The 21,688-nt window shown below is 43.9% G+C and overlaps 1 long non-coding RNA gene across 3 annotated transcripts; it reads left to right on the plus strand.

The window, feature by feature from the left end:
- The first annotated feature begins 1,436 nt into the window (after positions 1 to 1,436).
- Positions 1,437 to 20,400, plus strand: LOC107310399. Of its 3 annotated transcripts, XR_001553581.2 has the most exons (4): positions 1,437 to 6,448; positions 14,255 to 14,404; positions 17,052 to 17,462; positions 17,828 to 20,400. It is a non-coding gene; the product is annotated as an uncharacterized LOC107310399 (long non-coding RNA). The 3 variants fall into 3 exon arrangements; XR_004306271.1 differs by lacking the exon at positions 14,255 to 14,404; XR_004306272.1 differs by lacking the exon at positions 14,255 to 14,404 and having other exon boundaries at positions 17,867 to 20,400.
- Positions 20,401 to 21,688: the final 1,288 nt, after the last annotated feature.

Raw genomic sequence — 21,688 nt, forward strand, 5'->3', positions numbered from 1 at the left:
AGAATCACTTGATTACACTTACAGCATCACCCAGAGGCTGCGATGCAGGTTAATGCAGCTTCTCAGCAAAACATACCAAGTTTCCTTATATTTAAAAGACGAGCCCAAAGCACGGTCACTTTTGAAAGGCTTTCAGAATGTTTGCTAACAAATTTTATTTCCAGCTCCTTCCTACATCTTTCATTTGGATTATATCTTCTTCTGATTCTATCATCTCTCAGGCTGGAATTGCTGTCTCATGTTTGGACTTTGCCTGTCTCACAAAGACACAATCCTGCTGCTCTCAGTGGTCTGATTTGTTTCATGGTAAGGCCAAGCGAGCTTTTACTTCAATTCAGGGAAGGAAAAAAGTCTGGGAAAGAATGTAAAATGTAAACATTGAATTCCTATAATCAGCAACGATGTAAGTGCCAGACTATACTGAGCAGACACATGGGTTTAATTTTCATGGCTTTTGTGGCTCTCAGCTCTCAGATGATCGTGGAATAACTGGATAGTTTAATTTATTTTTTATTTTTGGAGTAGGGGAATTTATAGCGGTAGCATTCTTATGGATGTAACCCAAAATATGTCCTGCGATTATCGTGCTTTCTAATTCTGTACATTGGTGGTTCTTGCTGAAGAAAAAATAGTGCATTAAATGCCTGAGAGTACGTATGTATACATCGAGTTCATCTGGTAGATACGTCCCTTGGAAATACTCAGGCCCTGGTGCAGCACAGTCTCTGTGTCTGTACATGAGAACATCCGAACAACGTGCGCTGCAACAGGCGTTAATCTGCATCGCAGCCTCTGGGTGATGCTGTAACACAAACACGCAGACAAACCTATCTGGGTTTTCAGACGTTGCTTCTAATTTGGGGCCACTAACTTTAGCCACCCTGGCTCAGTTTTAAAGACTTTGTAACTTCTGTTAACTTCAATTATGTGTGCCGTACATGCAGGCCTGCAAATTGCCCATGTTGTCAAACTTGCTGTGGGGCAGCCAAAGCAAAATCAAGTCAAATGAGTAGCTTTGAGGAGGCTTTTAATTAAAACATGGAATGATAGCTGTTGTCTTCAGAGGAGAAGGAAGAGAAAGACTTCTATTTTGGTTGCTACCAAATGCACAGGCTACCAATTTGTACCTTTCCTGTTTGAAGGCAGCGCTGCTCCTCCAGAATGTCTCTGGGCTGAAGCTCTGGGCAGGGTTCTTCTGGCTCTCCTCCTATGCCCGCTGCCCTTTGTGCAGGGCTGTGGGTCAGGACAGGGCGACCGCTGTTTGGTCCTTGCTCCCAGGAGCAGGGCAGCTCCAGCCCACAGGCTCCAGTGCTGCATGCTCGCCTGCCCTTCATCCCATTGCAGTGCAGCCACAGGCTCATATCCTTGAATTTCTCCTTCTCTTGAGATATTCAAGACCCACCTGGACGCCTACCTGTGTGACGTGGTGTGGGGAGCCTGCTTTGGCAGGGGGGTTGGACTCAATGATCTCTAGAGGTCCCTTCCAACCCCTACAGTTCTGTGATTCTGTGCCTGATCAGACGAGCCTATCCCTCATCCATGCAGCAATTGGCAGCGATGATCATTGATTCTGTCTGCTTTTCTTCTTGCACCACTTTGAAATGGAAGCATTTTCTTTTGAACAGTGCATAGAATACAGCAACGTCCATGGGGTGGTCAGCGAGTGTGTGCTAAAGGTTAGAAACGAGGACAAAGGGTAAGTGCCTTGTGTGCGTTTCCTCAGGAAGCTGAAGACAAAGACTGGGGTAAGATTCCAGATCGTCGGTTCCCATGCCGTAACCACAGAATTATCATGGGACTTGCTTAAAAAAATGCGTTTCTGTAGTAAATCCAAGACCGTTATCCACACTTCTTAATCCCTAAAAATGAAAACATACTGTGTGATATAAAAAGGAAACAGAAGGAAGGTGACGCTACTCCCACCCTATTAATATATTCTGGTGTTCGGTTTGTTTTCCTGGGTTACTTCAATTTACCCACGTTTCCCAATGAGTTTTCATGACCAATGCCTTGACTGTTGATTTAAAACTGCTGTTGACTGAAGGTAGGTAAACATGTGTGGGGCAAAGTGGAGCTTCACACTGCAGGTTTTGTTACGATTGCAGTCGTTGCTCTCTGGCTGCTCTGTGCTTTTGCTGTGCACAGTCATGCTGGAGCACAGTGCTTCCTACCAGCTCTGTGTTTATCTGACTGATTCTTCCGGTTGCATACATTTGTCTTTCCAAGCAATGAAGCAGGCAAGTAATTTGTGTTCCTCATAGCTCACCAGGTGATGTTGGTTGGATCAGGGCTGCAGAACAGGCATCACACAGAGGCTTGGAGCGAGGTTCTCGTGCTGGTTTTGAATTGGAGCCCATTTCAGAGTGAAATCTTTGCCTCCTGAAAGAATAAAGCTTGTTGTTTGCCCCCGCACCTCCCTGTTTTCCATGTACCTTAGCATAGATTCCAGGAGGATTTTCTACATGCCCTTCCCTGGCACAGAGGTGAGGCTAACAGGTCAGCAGCTCCCTGGGTCATTCTTTCTACCCTTCTTAAAAATGGGTGTTAATCACGTTCTACCAGTCACCAGGCAAAGCTTCATTTTCCAGTGAGTGACAGAGGACAGTGGTGTCCCAGTGTGGATCAGTTTCAGCCTCTGATCTCCTGTTCCATTCACAGAGGCCTTAATCTGTGCAAGGGGAGGTTCAGGTTGGATAACAGGAAAAATCTCATCTCAGGAAGAATGGTGAGGCATTGGAATGGGCTGCCCAGGGAAGTGGAGTAGTCACTGTGTTCAAGGAACATGTAGCACTGAGGGACATGTTAGTAGGCAGGATGGGGCTGGGCTGATGGATGCAGTAGCTGGTCTTAGGGAGTTTTCCAGTCTTAACGATTATGTGATTTAATTATTTTTTGTTCATCTCCCTCAGGAGGAGCTGGAGGTTCAGATTCATCTCCCCTTGACACAACTGACAGAAGTGCAGGGTTGCCATGGGCTTCCTTGGCAGTCAATAATGAGTAATGATCAAAGAGCAAGGCAAATTGCAGATGGTTTAATCACTTTCTAGAGCTGCAGCTGACCTCAGATAGAGGTGCATAGCAGGTGTGTGGCTACACCAGGCCTCTAATAAACAGCACCTCTTGGACATGCCTGGATGGAAGGGATGGCTACCAGTCTTTGTCCCACGCTGCTCCATCAGTGAGCCAGCCATCTCTTTTCCCTAATAGTCATCAGTGTGCTGCTGTTCTCCAAACGCTCTGGAGAGCCCTTGGCATACGTTGTCCTTCTTTCTTCCCTGAACTCTCCCCAGGTGTAATTCATATTCCCTAAAGCTTCCAGCTTTAGGAACCCCCTACAGCTGTTAGAAGAGGCTTAAACAATCTCAGTAGGAAGCAGAGAACTTTATCATAGCTAAGTAGGATGAGTACACACGTAATCCCCCTTACAAAGCCACTTGCCTTCCAACTCTAATGCATAAAAATTAGGAAAGGATTGGATCAATGTTATTTTTCTCGTATCTAATTCGAGAACAATAGAGCACATTAAGTAATTAAAATGTTCACCTGTAAGGTGCTTAAAAGCAAAGCTGCTGGCAGATATATAATTAGCTGCAGTTAGCTGCTTGCTTATTTACTTCAGATAATTTATCTAGTGTGGGGTCTTTTGGCTTGGAGCTTCATTTAGAAAATGCTGTTGCATAAGGTAATGCAGCAGAATAGGTGGGGGTTACAATTAAAAAGGTACAAAAATTATAGTTTATTAAGCCAACATACATGCTAAGTTAGGGCATTTCAAGTCCTCTTTATAGTGCCATCTACAGGTGTTGGCAATTAATCTCTTATCAGAACTACAGTCCCTAACAGGCTGTGTAAAATCACCCCAAATGGTGCTATTTTATTGTGTTATTGTTGGGGCTGTTTTTGCACTTTGTTTAGCTCTCTCTCCATGAGCTGCTGGCATCACCACTTGGAAGTAAGGCCTGTTCTTTTTGCTTCTTTTTCCTCATGGGTCTTTAAAATCCAACTACAATGGGAAAGCAGACCTTGGGGGAACTATCTGCAGTTTGTCTATTGCTCTGATGCTGTCTGTGAATGAGGGACTCAGCCAAAGAACCCACAAACAGTGTTTGTGGTCTGGATAAGACTTATGGGAGGCTGTGAGATAAAGACTGACATTGGGGCAGAGGGAGAAATATCCCTTGTTATCGTATTGTTGTTTTCCAAGTGTTGCAGAGGAAGTGAGCTTTTACAGTGTAAAATGCCTCATCCCTGAAATGATAAGTAGTGCCTACATATATCAGCTGCTGGGATCTGCAGCTCTTGCTGGGTTGCCTTTGAAGGTTTGGGGGCTGCTCTGCTCTGGATGCCTCAGGGAACCTCCCCACCTCTCCCATCTTGATAGCTGATCTCAGCTACGCCCCTGGGTCCGTACGTGTTTGTATTCTGACTGCGATAAAGAACAGTGGTTTTTGCACGGTATAAATGATTGTACTTCACTGTAGGTCTTGAGTTCAACAGCCACAGGAGACTGAGCCTGTCAGCAAGTGAGCCCTGCCTGAGTTTTTCTTTCTTAGCTAAGTGTTGATTCCGTTGCTCCCAACAAATGCATCTCAATATAGAAATCGTGTGTGAGGTGACACTTTCCCTGCCCTATGGAATATTTTTCTCTGCCTGTATTTAGAGTGTTTCTTGGGGTCTGATGAGCAAACTTTTCCATAGCAGTTCTTTTGCTGAACCTGGGACTGCCCCATCCCTTCCAGATTACCATGTGCTTCTAATGACAACTTGATGCTCCATGGTCTTACCCAGCATACAACAAAGTGTGGGCAGCTGCTGGTATGCAAAAGATTTCCAAAGATAGTGGGGTTTTACCAAAGCTGAATCCTTCCAACAGGTGGGATCTGCTCCTCCCACAGCTGTCCCTGCTGGGCTGCTGCTGCTTTTCCCAGGTGACGGACAGATGAGCACATGGAGCCTTCAAACTTGACTTGGCCAACGCTAAAGGGCTGGGTAAGCCCAGCTCAGCGCACTTGAAGTCAGCAGCTCCAGAGAAATGCCTATGTGAAAGTTCAGTGTACAACAGGAACTTTAAGCCACACGTCCCGATAAGAAACTAGGAACCTCAAGAAACAGACTAGGAAATGAGAACAAAAGGTAGCAATTGTGTTTATCACTCAAAGGATCTGCCTCGCCCTCTGACTTCACCCTTCCCATAGAGCTGGGTCACCCTAACCTAGTTTTCAGATGACAGCTCTGGAGTTCGTAGAAATATGGTGAAGCTCCACTAAGGAAGAGCTTTCTCCAGATCATGGTGCTTTTCTTTACAGTCCCCCATTACCAAAACCAGCAGCTGTGGGTTATGTGGGCACCACAGCTGGGGAAAGCTAATTCTCCTTGCAGGCAGGGATAAAGGTTAGCTCAGCTGTGCAAGCTGATTTAAATTCAGCTGCACGTGGCCACAGATTACACCTTTTGTTCCTGACAAATACGAACACGATATTTGCTCTGCAAATTCACCGTTTCTCATGTACCATCGTTCCCCTCGCTGTTCATCTCGGAGATGCAGAGTTTTGCTTGGCAGGAGGACAGCGCAGAGGGTGGTCGGGCTGAGTGGGAAGCAGCACCTCCTAGGATGAATGTGGGGTTTCCTCTTTTCCCCTGAATTCTTGTGCAGCTTCTAATATCTTGGTGAGATGCAAACAGCAAAAATAATAAAAGTCTTCTAAGCTACTGAGAGCAAAGGGAAGAAGACATGCTCTAGTGAGAGCAGGAACAGGACTATGGTGGATACAGCCAGTGACAGAAGGCTTGTTGGAGCCCTTTTCCAGCTTGGAAATTGGATTCAGCTAAGGGAGCTGTCAGGGCTCCCAGCTGTTTTCCAAAAGCACAGTGTTATTTTTTTAGCTGCCCTCCCCATCCCACATCATCTTTGCTCTGGATGTAAAGGCACGCAGTCTCATAGAACTGAATCATAGAACGGCCTGCATTGGAAAGGACCTCAAGGGTCATCAGGTTCCAACCCCCTTGCCACAGCTGCTTGATTTCTTGCCTACCTGGGGGAAATACTGGCGATAGGTGGACAGTCGAACTGGATGATCTTAGAGGTCTTTCCAACCTTGGTGATTCTGTGATTCTATGACTTCACTCAATGGATGATTCTCATCAAGGAGCGCCCATTGTGAGCAGCGTGTCACAGAAGCAACCTGTGGTGCCCTACAAGGGCTGTCAGACACGCAGGAGCATCTCTGCTCAGGTACCGATCCGGATTTACCTCTGCCTAACAGAGCAGGTAGACATTGCTTCGAAAGAAGTCATGAAGAATTTGTGAAGGATTTCAAAAAACAATTACTATTTTATTAATTATCAGCTATGTTCTGTGACAGCTAAGAAACGACTGCATAATGTGGTCAGGCAGAGGGTTGTGAGAAGTTTCTGCTTGAGCTTGGGAAATAATGGGAACTCTCTCCAGGTGAGTGTTTTATGTAGTAATATCAGAAAATGCACATGCTTATAGTGTAGTGAATGTTTGCAGGTCATTTCTCTAACTCTATGAGCCGAGAAAATAACAAGAAATGAATTAGGAAATATGATGCAGGTGACCACAGAGCTGTTTCAAGGCTATTCTTCAGCCTGTTTCCTTCTGCACAAAAGGGCTGACTTCACGTCCTGCCCATTCCAAAACTCATCACGTTCAACACAGGACAAAACCATGTGCACAGAGCTGGGGAACACAGGAGAAATGGAAAAGCTTTTCCAGAAGTTGGCAGTTGACAACAGGCTCTTGAAAAATGATTTGCTTGCATTCAGTGATACTTCTTCTGCACTCCAGACAGGCCTCTTCTAGGAGGCTGTTAGGTTTACTGTGGTTGAACCAACTGAAATTCCAGCCAGGGAAAAGTTTCTTATGTTTCTTCCTTTACCCGCTGGATTTCTACCAGCATAACACTATTGATCTTAGGGCTCAGCCTGAAGCAGGCCCAGCTGATGGTTATGGCTGGCTGCTGTCTTTGACCAGGAAGCCAAGGGGCTGGGAGTCAGGGGTGCCCACTCCAAGCTGGGATTTGATGATGGGCAGAAAATTGCCTGGGTAAGGAAGCAGTGGTGCTTCCTTATCAGAAAGCAGTTTTTAATGAGTTCCTAGCTTATTCAGGAGATAGTTACTGATATCAACAGCTGGTTACAAAACTTATTCATGGCGTCACAGAATGATATGAACTGCAAAAACTTTAAAATCATCTAGTCCAACCCCTCTGCCATAAGCAGCCACTAGATGAGGGTGCTCAAAACCCCATAAAACCCACCTTTGAACAGATCCAATGATATGATCCATAACAAACCTGGGCAATCTGTTCCAGAGCTGCCAGGTTAAACACAGACCCAGCTCAGGCTGCTGCTGATGTCCTGGCCTTGGTGCAGCATGTAACATGGGGCTACGCAAGGCTGGCTTGGGGTCCTCATGCCACAGAGGCACTTGCATGTACTGCAGACTCTTCACTGATGATTAGATAATAGGAATTGCCCATTTACTTTCATTTCAATTGTGCGTGACTGGATCAAAGGATGTAAGCTCTCTCTGCTTCAATTACGTATTTTGGTTTAATGTAGTCCAGATGGCTATTTCATCTCAGCTTTTATATTTATTCACGGCCTTTCTATTTAACTTCCCTAAAACAAATACTCACTCGTAGGCGTGTGTTAATTCAGGGGTGGGAACTGCCTCAATCAATATGTTGAGGTGAAGTTCCTATACCACAATAGGTCCTATGTCCTATGTACATAATTTCTGTTTTTATTACCCCATTGCAAGCCTCAAATATATGACCAATGTCTTTAAAGAGTTTACTTTGATTTTTTTCTCAAATTTAAGTAAATTACAGTTTTCTTCATCATTAGATTTACAATATGCAGATATTCTTTCTTTGACTTTTTGGTTACACCCTTCTGCAAAGTCTGGGTGAATGCTACTAAAGCAAATACCCAAAATGTTAGCAGTGGTACAGTACATCGCCTCTGACTGTTGCTTGGGTGCCAAGCAGAAGGTATGATTTGCTGCTGTTTTTTTGTGCAATTCTGCAACCAGCATGTGAACAAGAAGAGAAAGAAGAAAGCTTGAGAGGCCAACAGATTAAATGCTGATACTTTTCAGCTTCCAGCCACATCATTGTCAAAGCTGATGCTTCCAGATGTGTGCTGTGTGTCGGTGTGGATGTTTCTGTGGGGACCTGAAGGCAGCACAGAGAGAGCCTGGGACCTGGAGGGAGTTGGGGTTCAAGCTGTAGGATTGCAGAGGGGGAGCTGGAAGTGGGGAGCAGGAAGGAGCATTTTGATCCTTCTGGTATTTGATTTGGGCTTTTAGTTCTTGTTTGGCTAACAGGATTGCAATTCCTCTTGGTGCACTTCAACTAAGAACATCTGAAACTCAGCTGCAGCCAGACAACAGACTTTCATTTCATGTAATCTGATTTTAGCTCCAGTGATTAGCCGTTCTGTTGTCAGCAGCAAAATCTAATTGTCATTGTAGTTTCTCTTTTGGAGCCAGTACGTGCAAACGACTTACAAACAGGGTTTCATCTCACCCCTTTTCTTCTTGTGTAATATCTCCCTAGATGTTAGCAAACAGGAATGTGCAGGGCAGAGTAATTTCAGACTGAGGTGTGAGGAAGCTGGTAGCAATCACTTGCCAGTTCTTCTGTTGCATTAAATGGGCATGGCGAGCTTTCTTTTAGTATTCTGAGTATTAATAATGGCCTGAAAAACTGATATCTATATACATCTTCTAGCATCCTTAATATGAATATACCCTTCATGAGGCATGTGGCACTAGGAGTCCCATAACCAAATCCTAAATAGGGTTTTTAGACCTGAGTAAGAGTGACTCCTCCAAAGATCAGCCTGAAACTGAGGCTAGATGGGTTGTTCCTCTTCTGACCAAATTTTGTTGCAAGTTGTCTTTTGTTTGTGAAATAATTTCCTCCAGAGGTTGCCTTAAAAAAAGATAAGGGTTTTCATTGGATCTTTCCCTTTCCTGCTAAACCCATTAAATCACGGATCCAGATGGTTTTCTTAAACACGAGTCCTACACCTGGGAGGAAACGGAGGTGGCAAAGAGTGGTGTGAGCAGAAGCTTTCTTGGGACATGGGATACCTCTGCTGATGTCACATGTGTGTGACAGCATTTAAGCAGCAGCCTTTGGCATCTCTTTCCATGGGGTTCCCTTTGGGATACCTTGCACACTTCCAGCCTAGCAAAAAGTTAGAAGTCACACCCAGTTCATGCTTCAAAGAAAACCCTCCAAAAATCCCACACATGAGAAAACATGCACTTTCCAGTGAAATGACCTTTGACTAACTGGAAAAGCAGGAACAGTACACGGTCATCCTCTATGCAATGGCATAAAAGTTTGCCTGCATGAATTAAAGTCCACCTGTTTGTCAATATTTCTGCAGTTGTGCCCTCGGGATTTCTAGGGCACACATGTGCTTGTTTATCCCAAGCTCAGGCCATGCCATCCGCCTCAGACAAGCACGTGCTGCTTGATGCTGCCAATAAGTGAGGAGGACAGTACTCAATGTGCTGGACCCCATGAGCCTGATGGAATGTCTAGATGGCTAAACCACTCTTGCCCTACTGATAACATGCCTGAATGAGGCATCATCTTTGCTCATGACCTTGTGAGTAAGCCTGGAGTTTTGAGCATTTGGACTTGACCCAAGCTGGAACCTCCATGGTTGGCCCATCCAATGTTTTCCTCATCAGCTGATTTAAAAGTTTTGCATGTGGGTGGGAGTCCACACATGGCCTGTAGCCAAAGGGAAGACAGGAGATTGTTTCACTCCAAAGTCTACATTGGAGAAGGACTGAGCAAGGTCTCAGATGTAACTGCAAGTTATAACTTGGCTTCAGAGTTATGATGTATGCACTCTGGGCAGTACAAATACTCTGTGGTTTTAAGAAAAACTGTTAATTTGTTGATCTTCTGGGTAAACAATAAAAGCACATGTTAAAAAAATCTGACCACAAAATTGATGGTCAGAATTTCTGTCCCTTGAATATAACATCTTTGTGAGCACATTTTCCAGCTCCCTTCCCAGGCTTACCCAGTGCCAGCCACCCAGTGCTTTAGAGGGTGTGGGTTCATCTGGAGTAAGCTGCACAGGAGGACAGCCAGCATTTTGGTTACCCTCATGAGGCTCTGTATTGACAGCTGGAACCTTCTGCAATTACTTGAATTATATCTATCTGACACATGCACACAGTGATTGCATAGAAATTTAAGAACAGTTGATGGTGCTGAAAAGGGGAGCCAGGTTTCTTGCTGCTTGCTCTTATGCGTGCTATCCTGGATTCACTTTCCTTTATTGCTATGGTTTTCCTTCCTCTCTCTAACCTCAGCCCCATAGGCCATCTTCAGTCAGATTACTGACAACTGATTTAATCGGTCTTATGAGGCTGTACTTTGAGAGGCTTTCATGGAATAACGTGAGATAGTTGGTGCTGGCAACCATTCATAACATGCCTCACTTCATTTTCCTCTTCTATTAATTTTTGTAGTGTTGAGGAATGGTGCTCATCTTCGTAAGTGAATTGGTTTCGGACAGAAACAGGATGCTGCACAGTTTGGAGAGTGATTTTGCAATTGCTTTTAATAAATGTCACTGTGCAGCTAGATGGGAATTTAACTCACAGTGTGTGGTGTTGGAAAGCAAGAAGCCACCAGTCCTGCACTTGGCTTGGCTGATCGGGCTGTGACTCAGTTCTTCTGTGTAGGTTGTTTGAAACACGGGGTACTGGGGAACAGACCCATGGTGGGCAGCTTCACTTGGGGCAGGTATGGTTCCCTTGGCATACTGCTGGCTGGGGAGAGCTATTTGTGTGGGCTGGTGCACAGTTAGTGGTGTCACCAGCTCTTCTGACATGAGATCAGTCAGAATAATAAGTTTAGCAGAAGGAAGTGACCTTGTGGAAAGAGGAGTACATGGGGAGCTCTGAGTAAAAGACACATGACTACTGAGGAGCGTGATTGCTTCTAAATTGTGAATCAAATGGAAGTGGTCTCTACACTTTCTTTCTTTGGTGGTACTTGTAGGCAGTAGTTATAGAGCAGCACTTGAGTTTTATCTCTGGAAATGTGTTGTAGATCACAGGAAATTGCTATGTCTAAATAAGTGGGCTTATTAACTAAATAGGATATCTATCAAGACCAGACTCTTTGTGATCACATTTCCCATTACATTCCAGTAACTGTTTGAAACTTGGGCAAAAATCCCCAAAACCCAAATAGATCCAGAGTTGTTCCTGACTTCAGCACGGCTGTGTAAGCACACAAAGGCGGATCCTGTGGTGGGTCTAAAGCACTGACTCACACAGAATCCCTGGTAGATATCTCCCACAGGTTTCACCGCACAGGATCTTGGTGTTTCACCGAATTTTGAATTGCAACTCTCCTACTTTCTTGCCATTTTCTTACTCCCCTTACCTCATTACCAACCTTAAATTCACACTGTGGATCTAATTGCTCCCCACGCATTGGGATGTGGCACTTTCAGTGTGCCAGAAGCTGCTGTAGCTGAGCATGCTCGCTTCTGAGTGCCCACTGAAATTATTTGACTCACCTTGGAAACACTGCAGGTAATGGCAGAACTGTGCTAATGTTTCTGTGTGGGGAAAACGAATCCCACAGAAATAGGCACAAGAGGCTGGTAATAGCAGCTGCTGCCCACAAGATATTAGACAAATCTCACTCTGAAAAACTATTGTTTTAAAGCCGTTTGATTCATTGGTTCCCTCCTTGGCAATGTAAAAGAAGATGAGAAAAATGCACCAGGAATAGAACAGCACTAGAAAATACTCAAGTTTGGGAATACGAGGAAATGTTTTGCGGTAGTGAGTAAGGATTGACTAAATGCTATCATGAAGGGTTGAGAGCGGTACTGCATTTCTGTAGCTCTGCGGAGTGCTCCAGGAATTGACTAGTCAATGCTGCCCATAGTTCTCTGGGAACACATGCACCAATAGGTAAACATGGAGCAAACAGCTTCAGGAGCCTGGGGTCTTGAAAATAGGATCAACAATTCCCATTACCACTGGAAATGTTTCAGTGGTGATTGGTGGTGATTTACAGCCAGCCAATGACTGAGGCACCTGCAATTTTTTCTGCTATTACTTTTAATTCCAGGTTTATGGTAGGAAGTCTTTTCTGATCCCTAAGTGCCTGAATTCCTATCCATTACCTGTGCCTTCATAGTCACCCTGTTTGCCCCATCAAATATCCCAGTCCAATCTGACAGTGTTCTGTAAAGTGAACTGTTCTAAGCCACTTCTGTGTTCTGTATCAGCACCATTTCTCAAAATACACACACAAAAGCCAGTTCCTCAGTATGACCTTTCTACCTGAATTATCCTCTAATCTCTTAATTCCCAATTAATACTTTCTCATTATCTATTTCTTCTTCTTTACTTTCCTCACTGAGATCCCCTCTTTCCCATTTCAACTAATAATTTCCCTTTTGTTCTCCCATCAATCGGTTCATTGAAGTCTGGGTCGATGAGATCTATGATCTGTAAAAATTCAATCGTCCACAAGATCAGCTCCTTATTAAAGAAAAATCTACAATTTTAACCCATTTCCCATTAGCTCCACAGTCATGATTACTTTTCCCTGCAAAATATGATTTAAATTGTGTAGAGCCTTCTGGAACCTGACTTTATAGGAGTTACAGAAATAGTCTGGGAATTGCCTAGATTGATTTTCTCTCTGGTCCCTTGTAAGATATTAGGCTCTTGTTCTCTTTGTTCTTAAGCCATACAGTACTATTCCTGAGCTGAGAGATTTACTACAACCTGTCAGTATCAAGCCTTCACTTTCACAGAGGGGATCTTGGAGGAAAACTTGAGCAGACAGAGCTCTCCATGCACTGCTTTTCCCCTTGACAGGGCAGGATTTGATGATAATACAGGTGGCCAAATGATGAAGAAGGTGGATTGATTGGGACTGGGTCTTGGAGGGGAAGTCTATGCCCTGTAGATAGATAGAGCAAGATAGAGCAGCCTCAGTGAAGGGGAAATGTCATGACTATCAGATGGCACAGGGTCAGCTAAAGGCTCCAGACTGCCTTTGAGCAGTTGAGCTCTTGCTTGCTTTTTTGGGCTAAGCCATGTAAAAGATCAGTGCACTCAGCTCTGCACCATCTTCATTCAGCACCAGGCCAGAAAAGGCAACTGAACCTTGTGCCGCGAGCAGGAGGCATCCCTGAACAGCCAAATGAGAGCAAGGCTGGCTCTGCCAGGAGGAAATGAGTTTAGGTTTTCAAGACAGCACTAGCAGGTCACTCATTCTCTGAGGAAAGGAGTTTTGATGTGTAGCTCTCTCTCTGACCGATTAAGAAGCAAGGTTAATGAGTGCAGTCTTGCCCAAAGGCTGTTGACCGTGGCCTGAGAGGCTCTGCAGCCCAGAAGCACAGTTCAAGGATGGACCCAGGAGAACCTGGTCAGTGTCCATGTTCCACCCTGTGAACCTCTCCAGAGTCAGCATCTTTATAAAGAGCCAGTTTTTGACGCTGATTTCAAAGGAATTGTGAATCACTTGTTACTTGGTATTACAGCCATGTTACGCTTGAAGGCAGAAGTGCCCACAAGGGTTGTTCAAAAGCTATTTTTACTTCTGCAAACAAAGAAGCCCTTGATACCAAACAAGTGACTATGTCCCCTAAGTATGCCTGCTTGTCTAAATATGGAGATATTAGTAAGCATTTATTTTCATTGTCCGAAAAAGGAGGAATTACTGTTTCCTTTCTTTTTTTTCTTTTTCTTTTTTTTTTTTTTTTAATGTTAATGGAGAGCTTTTTAGCCCTTTGGACAAGGGCACTTTTTTTGTTTTCCCAAGAAATAAGACTCTTCTATCTGTGCACAATATTGGCCTTGCTTCCACAACAGAAATATTCTTCCAGGATATTTTGATTATGTCCCCTGGGAGGACATCATCATCAGCTGTTTTCCAGATGTTTTCGTCTTTCTTAATCATCCTTTCTCACTGGCTGTGAGATCTGATTCAAAACCAAAGAATGTCATCCCATCCGGCATAGCTCTTCTCAGTCCCCAGGAAGTGTTTATTTTTGCAGCGTATATACGTGAATTTAATTAGAAGATGAAGTGAAATAAATCTATTCAGAGCATAGTTATATACATGACACTCCACTGGCAGCCTAGATCTTCCAGCATTACCAGTAGGAGATAAATGACGAGGAGAATTTATCTCTCACATGTTCTCCTCATCAGGTTGAACTCTACAAGTCTACCCTGGAGAATGCCAAGTGTCCTTTTTGAAACCTTTGGAGTCACGGCACCTTGCAGAATCATAAGAACAGCACGCTGTAACCATCTCCATCAATGGCATGGAGAAAATGAAGAGCGGGACAGGCACACATGGTACTAACCTTCACTTCTCTCTCAGCCTCCAGCTGCTTTCAGACAGCTATTGAGACAGAAGAAGAAATTCTTCCAGGATTTCCCCCTCATTACCATGCTCAGTTCCCCTGAGTCCTTCCAGCAACTATGTGCTTCCCAGCCATGACGCCCTCAGACACTGCTGCCTCTTGCTGGTCTTAGACATGGCACTGAGGGACAAGGTTAGTGGGCATGGTGGTTGATGGCTTGATGACTGGATTAGAAGATCTTAGTGGTCGTTCCCAGCCTCAATGATTTTATGATTCTGTGATTCAGCATGATCACCACATTGTAACAGATATCTGTTAAACCTCCCCAACACATGCATCTCCTTTCCACACAGGGAATCATCCACTTCTTCTCCTGCTCCCTGCTTGGCTCCTGTTCCTTATTTGCCATCACATTTGCTTGCGTCTACACCAAAGCTCTCCTTGGTCATGAGGGGAAAGGTCTGCACCATGACACAGTATTTGGACAAACTATGGAGTTCTGCAGTAGTACTTTCTATTTTCTTCCTACTTGCCTGAAAGAGTTCAAATTTACTTTTTGCACACTATCAAAAACTGAGTGGAAATTTTCAGAGGACTATTTGTCATAACCACAGAACAGAAAGTTCCTCAGCAGGAGGAGTAGCTCAGAACCCATGATTTGTTTTGTTTTTTTCTTTATTTGGTTTGGGTTTTTTTTGTGTGAAATTAAGATTTTTCTTCCCTTTTTCATTTCTATGAATCTATCTACACTAAATTCTACCCACCATTTTAATGACAAAATCATCCAGTTTATTCAGGCCCTTCTGCCAGAGCAGGGGGCCCAGTCCCATGGCCAGGCAGCTTCTGAACATCCCCAGGGAGGAGACCCCACAGCTTGTGGGCAACCTGTGCCAGTGCTCTGGCACCGCATGGCACAGCAGTGCTGCCTGGTGCCCTGAGGGAGCCCCTGTGCTCCTGTTTGTACCCATGGCCTCTTGTTCTGGCACTGGACACAACTGAAAGTCATATTATGTTTCTTCTCTTACGACCAAGTCTTTGGTTTCCCTAAGATCCTGCTGAGGAGTTTCATCAGAAGCATTTGATTGAGGAGCCCTGGCAAGGCAGTATTGATTCTCTGTATCTATTGGGAGATTATTCCACTAGATCCATGATGCAAGAGCATGCCTTTACTCCAGGCACTTGATTTTATGTTTTTAGGCTGAAATTCTCCATCAAAATGTCTGATTTCCCTGCTGACCCATACTCCAAATTGTCATCTATTTCTGCATGTAATAGAGGTCAACCGCTCCTTAATCAAAACAGTACCTTCTCCTTCCATTTCATACTGTGTAATAATAACCTGTGTATTCCTGCTCTTAAAAGTTAGTTGGCTGTGCATATCTCAGTGGGATTATGCAGGACCTCGTCTGATGAGAATGGGCCTCCAAAATCCCACTGAAAGCCTAACATACAGCCAGCAGCCATCCTGAGCAACCCAGACAGCACCTGAAGCACACTCGCAGCATTATGGGATGTATGCTCTGACCAGCTAAACAAAATGAATGAGAATTTTTGAGAAAATAAATAGTTCTATTTCTGAAAAAAATCATAATTTACAGTAATTTCTATAATAACCTCAAGAATTTCTTTTCATTGTCTATACAACAATCCTTCAGGAATCCTTGTCCTAAGACATATTGAGGTTGAGTTTCTCTTGTTTTCTTTCCTAATATATATGTATTTAATGGGTATCGCATGTTAGGCTAGCAACCTTGAGAGTTTGGTCACTCCTACAAATGCAGATGAAGGAAAAACTCTGTCAGAAGTTTCTACATATTTTACTCTGGACTTTCCTATTTATCAGCCCCCTTGGGATGTGCAGTTTTGGGAAGAAGGATGTGGTGTGGCCCTGTGGCTTCAAAGAGCCTGAGACTGCATGAGGTGTCCCCTGGCCTGAGTGAGTCTCTCCCGTCCATTCCTCCAGACTTGCTGGTGGGCAGATCAGTCACAAGTCAGACTGGGGTCACAGTGCTGCAGGCGTCCTGGGGTGAGATGAGGAAAGTGAAACTCCTGGGCAGCGGAGCTGGCTGTGAAATTCATTCCTGCTGGGGTGTTCACAGTGTACATGTTTGCTCAGGTTTCTCTTCTTCCTTCTTTTCCTTAGCCACATTAGACACAAGTGAATATCTTTCCAAGGATCATTACTAGACTGTTTTAAGAACACACATTTTCAACATTTCACCCTCCCCTCTCATCCCATTGTCTCCTTCCCCTGAAATACAGGCTGCCAGCCAGCTGGGACACTGGGCCTTGTTTATATGTAACCTCAGCATATACACAGAATCACAGAATCAGGAAATCATCTAGGCTGCAAAACAACTTCAAGGTCACCAAATCCAGCTATCAACCTGATCTACTGAGCCCTTTTATTAAACAATGTCCCTTAGTGCCACATCCATATATTTCTTAAAGACCTTCGGGGATGGGGACAACACCGTGTCCTTGAACAACCCATTCCATTGTTTGACCACTGTGAAGAAATTCTTCCTAATATCCAATGCAAATCTTCCTTAGTACAACCTGAGACAGTTTCCTCATGCTTCTTTGCTTCCGCACAAAAGCTGGGTCTGACCCTACCCATTTGTTCTCTCCTTCCCCAGGACAGAACCAGAAAGGAGAAAAGAGCATCAGCACCAAAAGAAAACTGGGCAGAATATTCATTTTCCTTGTAAGATTAGTCATGTCTGCCATTTATTTTTTAAACCAGTCTATTACCATTGTGGAAGGAGAAGCCCATGGGTATGGATTGTATAAGAGAGTGAGAAGAGTGTGAACACAACAGTTTGACATGGATCCACCTCCAGTGGCCTCCAGTGGTCCTGCAGGGTCTGAGTTGAAAGTCTTTCTGACATCAATACCATGAAGCCATCTGGGCACCTGTTAGCTTACTGCCTCCTTTCAGCCTCAGTTAGAGGAAGATGGAACCACAAACCACAGGAAGAAAACACACACACTGGAGATTGGAATGGAAATTGTCCATTTTTTGGCTTTTTCAAAGGAAGTGTATGCAGGTGAGCACAGACTGGAATGCATTTTATGATCTGTTGACATTTGGTTATTCAAGTGCAGAAGAGGTAAGGCAAAAAACTCGCTGTACATTTAATACCGTTATCCATTAGAAAGTACAGACTGTTTATTTCAGTGCTACCTCTTTCTGATTTATAACTCCCGTGTAAACTCTATGCAGGCTTTATAGAATAGAGCAATGCCAGGTTCAAGGATTAAGATCTTTACCATACATTTCCATTAATAAAACCTTTGTATTTGCCAGAAGCAGCTTCTAGTTTGTTTTCATAAAAAGGAAGCACTGTGAACTTCTCCATGGAGTTTTCACTTATGATCTTCCTCATTTCATTTCTCCTTAATCTTAAAATAGACTGCTTCAGCTGAAAGCTGGTGGTTCCACTTTGTACAGGGAAAGCAGAGCAGAACAGTGTGAGATGAAATGTGGGAGCTGGTCCAGAATGATGCAATGAAGAAAGCGTCTTCAGCTGCAAATGTGGAAGTAGCCAAGATGTGCAAACCACCTCTCTCCTTCAAGCTGGAATGAAAATGGAACTGAAAATATCATTTCTGAGAGGCATGAGCAATAGCCTCAGGACCTGCTGTAAAAAAAGGAAGTTGTTTAAATATACAAAGTTTGCATTAGGAGCTGTTGGAAGGCACATGAGCAGAAATTACTTGCTGATCATGTCATGCATTTTTAGAGGTTCTCCTCATTTATCCCCGTTACATATGTGCTCACTGGTTCTTTCACTTGGAAGAGCTGCTTAGCCCACAGAGATCCATGTTTCACCATGCATGCATTGTAAAACTGCTATAGGAAGAGCGTTCAGCGAAGAGTTAATGGCTTCCTTAGAAGGATAATACAGTTAACAGTGGAGAGGATGTACAGCTAAATATGGCCCTTATAAAACTTAGCAGATAGCATTAAAAAACAGACGTGCAGGAAGTGTCTAGTTCCTATTAGAACTGATTGTACACAGTTGCATGGGAAGAAATAAATTTAGTGTACAGAATTTTACATCACATCCTTTGAAAGCAGTGAAATTCTCTGGGGTCCACAACTCTGTGCATCTGGTCCGCATGCACATAACATACACACACAAACAATTAACTGGTGTGCAAGGTCTTTAAAGGAAAATACACATCTAAAAGTTAGCGCCTGCATATGCTGAAGTAAATGGCAATGTTGTGACTGGCTGCAACGGTCCCAGATTGGGTTGCACCCAAATCTATAAGTGAGATCCTCCTCCTCCTGATACTGCACTCTCCTGGGGGAGCTCCATGTGTATGTGAAGAAGGGAGAAATCCATTCCTGTGCTCTGTGTGTTAGAAAAGCCTCCTCATTCTTTTATTTGGCCTAATTCTTATTTCAGAAATAAGACAAGAGCTACTTAAAGAATTTCCATTGATCAGTAGATCATTTGTTATGAGCAGAAAATTGGATTTACTCTTACTCAAGTTGACTGATTTGATGGGATTCTACATGTTTATTTTGGGGATATTTTCAGGAAAAAAATATCTGGAGCCAGAATTATCTAGCATTAAATAGATGCTGCTCACAGGAGCCTGAAAAACCTTTCACAACTGTGTTTGAAATGACTTTTTTATTCATTTGCAAGGACATCAAAGAATCACTTTGCCTCTAGTCTCAGTCCTGCCGCTGGCAGGTATTGCCAAGGAAGTGACCCAGACAGCATAGAGACAAATCTGTGCTGAAGTGCAAGGTAAAAATGCCTACCAGCAGAAAGAGCTGGACTCTGAGTATGTTTCTGGACTCAAACCCAGGGCTTTTGTTCCCAGAAGACTCACTTCCCATCGGTACACAGTGAAGCTTCAAGCCTGTGCAGTGAGGATGTCCCAGCTGGGCTCAAGGCCTGAGGAGGGGGAAGGCTCCAGGCCTCTTTCAGATGGGAGACTGAGCTGTTCTTCAGTCCCCAGTGGGGGCAAGAGTCATGCCTGGTTCCTCACAATGCCCTGTGGCCTCTGAGAACTGAGACAGCAAAAGAATAATGTTCAGAACAAAATATCCTTGAAAGCTGTTGGGTTGTAGCACCCTAGAAGAATCTCCATCCTTTGGCGTCTAGTCCATAATAAGGGGAAAAGCTAAAAATGCAGATTGACAGATCAAAGCAGCAGCCACCATACATACCATGGACGAGTCCTTAGACAGCTTATCTCCTGTATTGACATATCACCATATACTAGGAAGCAAACCAGGGTGCCCGGTCCATCTGGATTCTCAGCACCAGCAAGAAAGACAAAAGTGAATAGAATCACTATGGCAAAAAAGAAGGTATGGAAGATGAAGATTTCCAATACAGAATCTGGGTTTTATGTTGTGTTTTTCTTGCTACAGATGGCCTTGTGTGGAATATGGCAGCTATCCTGCTGTGTTGGAAGAATTAAGTTCAATTTAAATGTCTGGATTTCCAGTCTACAGGTTTTGTAGGAAACAAGCAAGCAGTTTAATGGAAGAAATAAGCAGAAAACTCTCTGCTGTGCACTGTATTTACAAATCATTTTTTGGTCATTTGATATTTAATTGAATTTTATTCTTGCATCAAGAAAATTGAGACCAAAAGTGAAATTAAATGACTGATACTGGCCAATATGCACTGCTGGGGCAGAACAATTTTTTTTCTCTGATGAAAGGTACCTATTTCAGCTACTTTGGCAGCTCCGCGGTTCATCTGCCAGCATGCAGGGTTGTTTCCATTGGCATCTGCCGGCTTTGGATAAGGTTTGCACAGCAAATCCCCCATCCACAGCAGGGCACGGGCAGGCAGGTCTTTACAATGAGGTTACTTTGCAACTCCAGGAGCACACTATGTAATGAGAATTCAAAGCAGCAGCAGAACATTATTGAACAGCACGCCAAACATGCTGCTATTACTTACCATCTGGTAAAAGTTAAATTTCATTAATAAATATTATTATTATTTACTGTGGATTTCAGGAGCCTGTGAGAGCTGCAGGACAATCTACCCAAGCAGCAGCAAGTTCCTTGATGTTCTTCATAATGGCCTTTTTACAAAGTCTACATAATTTTCCTGTTAAGTACTATCCAAGCAACAAATCTGTTCAGAACAGGAATCTATATTTCATTTTGTACAGTGTTTCTTAGAGAATTCATCAGCTGAATTTATCTGGTGAGCACAGATCATGAGATTAAAAGGATGACACACCCCCCCCACACACTACACCAGCTAACCCACTTTGCTTTGTGTGACATCAATAGGTTAGCAATGTTGCTTTTAACCACTGACAGCAGCATCAAGCTTCTAATGGGCATGTTTGTTGTCACAACTGGTAATTCCCATCACCAAACTAAAGGCATGGATTCCCCAGCATGTCTTTTCACATCCTTTTTCCAACTGTGCCAGAGTACTTGGGCTAACAACCACCTACTTGTGGCTCCAGCATAGTTTATTCTGAACTGGGGGGATGCATTTATGTCTGTACATACATGTATGAATTCAGGCTTGTAGTAAAGGTGTTGCTTTGAAACTATTCACACCAACAGGATGGACACGGACCTGCTTCTGTTGAGTCTGACTTGTAATTACCCAGTGGGGTAGTTCCAGCTGCTGCACAACAGAGCAACAAGTGCCTGTGTGGTTCCTGTAGGGGTATCATCATCCAGCCTTCCTTCCCTAAGCAGTAAACCACTAGCACTGCTGTTAACAAAGAGAAGTATGATCACACACACAAAAAAACACCTTGTCATTCACTCTATTTGCCCAAGATGTCAGTGAGGGCTCAGGAGTTTCTTGTCTCTTCCATCTGCATTTCCAATGAGAATCAGTCTCCTGGTCCAGTGGCAGGGTGTAGCTGCCCAAGAGCTTGGCTGTGCTGCTGCCCTCTGCAGTCCCTGATCTGAGCCTGAACCAGTGAGGATCCCCTGTTGTCATCAGGAAGATTGATCATCAGCTCAGTTCTGCAGTGTCACATTGCAGCAGTTCTCAAACACAATGAGACCAGTGGCCACAACTGTCTCTGAAGTCTTCAGGAGCAGAGTGATTGTCTCAGCAGTTTTTTTTTTTCTCTCTCAGGGTATGGAGAATTTTAGACATAGGATCATAAGAGTTGGAAAAGACCACTAAAGTCATTCAGCCCAACCATCAACTCATCCCCATTGTGCCCACTAACCATGTCCCTCAGTGCCACATCTCCCATTTCCTGAATGCCTCCAGGGATGGTGACTCCATTACTTCTCTGGACGGTTCTTTCC

This window comes from Coturnix japonica, chromosome 2 (assembly GCF_001577835.2).
Source record: "Coturnix japonica isolate 7356 chromosome 2, Coturnix japonica 2.1, whole genome shotgun sequence".
Lineage (NCBI taxonomy): Eukaryota > Metazoa > Chordata > Aves > Galliformes > Phasianidae > Coturnix > Coturnix japonica.